General features: G+C 43.3%; 1 pseudogene; it reads left to right on the forward strand.

Annotated features, from left to right (window-relative positions):
- Window positions 1-333: 333 nt before the first annotated feature.
- LOC123443510 lies at window positions 334-2,073 on the forward strand (annotated as a pseudogene).
- The last annotated feature ends 3,303 nt before the right edge of the window (window positions 2,074-5,376 follow it).

Here is a 5,376-nt window from a genome sequence, read left to right on the forward strand (position 1 = left end):
CTGCTGTGGGGACAGGTAAGCTATTGGCCATCTAAGCTTGGCGTGCAGTCGGAATCTCCTTAAGTTGATGTTCGCGTGCAAGCATGCTGGAGGAGACGCTGCAGGGTTAGTAATGCAGCTACAATCTGCTTATGATGTGCATAAACCTTTGAGTCCAGTACTCCAGTGGATTAGTAAATCTTCCTTCATGATAATAAGCATAACTAACTCAAGACCTCCGTTTCCCTTCACCAGGTGTGGGTTTAGCTGTTCATGCTTCTAGGCCTCTCCAAACAGAGGCTTGGCACGACTTCCTGCGCTTGCCGTTGGGTTTGCCCATAGACAACTTCTGCCATGCACAAGCACATCCATCTACTCTGGCACCATTTCAGCAGCCATTTACCATCATTGTCACCGATTCGTCTGTGGCTGGCGAATTTTGGCACTCACTTACCACCCGAGAGATCAACAAAGCAAGGGGGGCGTAGCATCCATGATGCATTGAGAGTTTTGCACCTCGTGACAGGGAATGCATATAATGGCAAAGAGGAAGGTCCTTCTCATCACCGCATTATCAATGACTGTATGCATGACATATTGGGAGTTCAGTTAGGAAACCATGGTATGTGTAATGGAGAAGTGCAGTTCATTAGCTCAAGCAATAACACAGAGCAAATTTTACCTGATACCATCGATTCTCATGATATCTCTGCTTCTCCTTTCATGAATAAACCCGCAAAGGGAAACAAGTTTGTGCTACTTGTGGAGTTGCATAGCAGAGGAATAAGTGCGGATATATCTATTTTAGCATCTGCCATGAGCTTTTGTGCTGTTAAGCAATCCATTAGGGGAGGTGCTCAGCTCCTAATGGTGAAAATTGGTTATGAATTGTTAGTCCTTTCTGGTACCTCTCTGATTAGCTTATATGCAAGATGTGGTCAGCTCGGGAATGCTTGTCGGGTTTTTCAGAACATGCCAATCAAAAATACTGTGTCGTGGACAACACTCATTTCTGGTTATGCATAGGATAATCAGGTTGAGCCATGCCTCCAGGTATTTCAGTTGATGAGGCAGTCTGTATGCAGGCCTAATGACATCACATTTGCCACTATCTTCAGTGTGTGCACTAATCACGCACTTCTTGCACTTGGCAAGAGTGTTCACGGTCTAGAACTGAGAATGGGTTTTGATGTGTGTGTGCATGTCTCGAATGCACTGATATCAATGTATGCGAAGTGCGGAAATATAATTGAGGCCCAATCAATATTTGAAAGCATTGTGTGCAAGGACTTGGTTTCTTGGAACTCCATGATCTTTGGATATTCACAGCATGGCCTTGTTGAGTGTTGTCTAAGCTTACTAAAAGAAATGGACGAGGAGCAGATAGTGCCTCATGTAATCTCCTTCCTTGGCATCCTGTCATCATGTCGGCATGCATGCCTTGTAGAGGAAGGTCGGTGCTGCTTCAACACAATGATCAAACTTGGAATAGAACCAGAGTTAGATCACTACTCGTGTATGGTAGACCTCCTCGGCCGGGCAGGATTTCTTGATGAAGCGTGGGATTTGGTCCATACGATGTCCACACCTCCAAATGCAGTCATATGGGGTTCTCTGCTGGCTGCTTGTAGGATGCATGGAAACATCCCGATTAGCATCCATGCTGTAGAGCACCGTCTTAAGCTAGAGCCAGGTTGTGCTGCAACTCATGTACAACTAGCAAATCTATACGCTAGCATTGATTGCTGGAGTTATGTGGCCAGAGTGAGGATGATGATGAAGGAGGGAGGACTGAAGACGAACACTGGGTGCAGCTGGATAGAAATTGGCAGTAAGGTTTATACTTTCACAGCAGAAAACAGGCCAAAGAGCCACCAAGTTAACAATGTCCTGACTGTTCTTGACTGCTTGCGGTCTCATATGGAATACAAACATGATGTGCTGATAGATGGTTTTGATTTGATGACCCTCCATAGTTCAAGGTAAGTTTGAGTTCTTAATAAAGTATTGGGAGATGATAGATCGCTGCAGTCATTTGTATATGAAGACCAAAGAGTCAATTCGAAAAAGCATGACTTGCACCTCAGAGACTCACAATATGATTCGTCCGTTTCCTACCTCAAAGTATTCATTATTTTATTGCATTAGCTGCAGCAGAGTTTTCCCACCTCGCATCTGATTTGAGTTTTGATGCTCAATGTAGTCTTTCTTATACGCACTTGTTATCTTAAACTAGGATACACTAGTAATTAGACTAGGCTGCACTAGTAATTAATGCGAACCATTCGGGAATTTTAGATGTAAATTTGAACCAAAATACGAGAAAAGGTTGGCTTGATTGACTAGATGAGGTTTGATGGATTTTTTTTCTCTGCTATTTTGCATTGGTCCGAATAATGTAAATTACATCATAATTTCAGTTTGACACTTGGTACTTATGGTCAAATTAATCCCCTGATCGACCTTCTAATAATTATCTCTTAGTTGCATTCTTGTGGCTATGTTTATGTTTTTTCCTTTTAGTAGTTTGTACAAGAAATATATTTAATAGTCAATAATCTTATTTTTACTCATTACTTTCCACCTATGTTAGTATATTTCACTAGTCTCCTCTCACCTGTAAGGCTTCGTTCAGTTAGACCCCACCCCGCTGGGATCACGGGCAAATCCCGGCCAAACCCCGTGGTTTCGTCCTGCCCGGATTCCATCCCGGTCGATCTTATAGGTGCGTTCGGTTACCCCTGTCTCATATGAACTTTTATATTTTCTAGTAGTTCTTCTGAATTTCATATACCTCCAAAACCCTCGGTTTTCACGTTACAATTTCATTTTAGTATTGCTTCTGAATTTCATACACAAAGCACATTGGTAAATTCTCTAACAGTTGCATTTTGTGTAAAGCAGTACTTTCTGATTAATGCTGCATCAGCATATGATCTGCTATATATTTCACATCATTAGGCCTTGTTTGGTTGTAGGGGAACTAATCCCCTAGTGGAACTAATCCACTAGGGGATTAGGCTGATCCCTGCTTGTCACCCAAACACTATGGGATGAATCCCCTCCATTCCACTCAGGCCCTAATTTTATTCTCTCACCTGAAGCTGTTTGGAAAGATACGAGCTAGCTAAATACCAATGTTGAGAAAACCTGACACAAGCTTTATCTAACCCTAGAAATTGAGGTCAGAGGAGGAGGAGCTGAGTAGAGAAGGGAAGGAGAAAGAGGTAGACTTAGGGCATCTACAATGCAAGGACTCTTGTGTAGGCGCTAGCGGAAAATAAAAAAAGAATATTACGTTTGACGTCTGTGTAAGAGTCCATGGCTCCAATGCAGAGGCGCTAAGCACGGGCACTACACGCATTAAAAAAATCAACGGCCAGCTATGCTAGCACCGATCTGTCCAACGAAGAGGCGCGCTACCGAGCTGTTTAGTTTGTTGGGACTGCCAGATTTTCATGCGATTTCTAGCGCTTACATTAGCGCCCTGTCAAGCCCTGGGCTTGAAATTACAGGAATTAAGCAAGAAACGCAAGATTTCGGAGAAGAATTTGGAACTTGGAACTAGGGTTTCTTGGCTTATAAAAGGGAAAGTGGTTCAGCACGCCACCGGCGGCTAGGGTTTATACCCAATACAAATCAACATGACCTGCACTGAGGGAGGAAATGAAGCTTTATAGCCATTATAGTCTGGTAAAAGAGAAATAAAGCAAAACTCAACACATGGCTGTGCTGGTCGATGAACAGCGACCCTTGAGCGATCCTACGCCGTCCGATTGGAGATCAACGACCTGCAATAGCGCATCGTTGGCAAACCGGTATCCTGCAGTGTGAGCCATGGGATGCGAGATCTACGGCTTCAAATACTTCCGGCACCCAGAAACAGGGGAGCAAAGGTGAACGGCCTCACAATTTCCCCCGATTGAGCTCTAGCTTGTCCTCAAGCTTGAAAAGAAGGAAAAACTTTCTGAATAAAGGCCGCATCTTCCCAAGTAGCTGCCTCCACTGGCATATTAACCCATTTTATCAGCCAACGTACCACTGGAATGTTGATGTTACCCTGAGGTTTTGGAATTAACTTTCTTTCCAGCACTGCTTTTGGTTCCATCTTGATAATGCCATCAGGTCCAATGAGTGATAAATTTGGAGAAGGTACCACAGTTGGTCCAGTGTGCTTTTTAAGCTGGCTGACATGGAAAGTGCTATGCAGCCCACAACCTTCTGGCAACAGTAACTTGTAAGCATGATTTCCAATTTTCGGTAGAACCCTAAAAGGACCGTAGAATTTGGAGTGTAATTTCAAATGCATATGCAAGCTGAGAGAAGTGTACCTGTAAGGCTGCAACTTAATATAGACCATGTCCCCAACAGCAAGTTCCCTTTCCTTTCTTTTCTTATCTTCATAGTGTTTCATCCTTGCTTGAGCTTTCAGCAAGTTTTGTTTGATGACTTCCAGTGCCAAGTCCCTGTTCTGCAACATACTGTCATTATCTTCACACATAGCATCAGGGAGTGCTGATTCAGCTACCATTGGGGGAGGGAAACCATATAAAGCCTGAAATTGGGTCATTTGAAGTGAGGTGTGAAAACAGGTATTGTACCACCACTGTGCTAGAGCTAGCCAACCATGCCATTTTCTTGGTTGTTGGAAACACATACACCTCAAATAGTTCTCCAAACACTGATTAACTCTCTCAGTTTGACCATCTGTCTGTGGATGATAGCTAGTGCTCATGTGTAGCTTGATTTTCAGAGATTTGAACAACTGCTGCCACAAATGACTGGTGAAGATTATGTCTCTGTCAGTAACTATCACCAGTGGCATGCCATGCAATTTGAACACATTATCAGAGAAGGCCCTTGCTACAGTTTGAACAGTTATAGGATGCTTCATGGCAATGAAGTGAGCATATTAGGTAAACCTGTCTACCACTAGCAGTATTAAGTTTTTATGCTCACGGGTGGGCAAACCCTCCACAAAGTCCATGCTTATGTGTGCCCAAGCAAAATCTGGAACAGGTAAAGGCTCTAGAAGGCCAGGATATGGGGGGGCTCAGCCTTGTTTAACTGACAGACAGGACAGGTCCTAACAAATTCAGTAACATCTTGTTTCAAACCATGCCAATGGAACACTAACTTCACTCTCTGATAAGTGGCTCTTTCTCCAGAATGGCCTCCTAGTTCAGAGTTATGAAATGTTCTCAAGATTTCTTGCCTGAGGGAAGTGGCTGCTCCAATCACAATTTTGTTGTGAAATCTGATAATGCCATTTTTAAAAGTGTAAGAGTTATTGCCAGATTGGTCCACAGTACATTCAGCAATGAGTTCTTTGATTTTGTTGTCCTGATTGTAACTTTTGATCACTTCCTTGACCCAAGTTGGGGTAGCAGCAGTAAC

The sequence above is a fragment of the Hordeum vulgare genome, chromosome 3H (assembly GCF_904849725.1).
Source record: "Hordeum vulgare subsp. vulgare chromosome 3H, MorexV3_pseudomolecules_assembly, whole genome shotgun sequence".
Lineage (NCBI taxonomy): Eukaryota > Viridiplantae > Streptophyta > Magnoliopsida > Poales > Poaceae > Hordeum > Hordeum vulgare.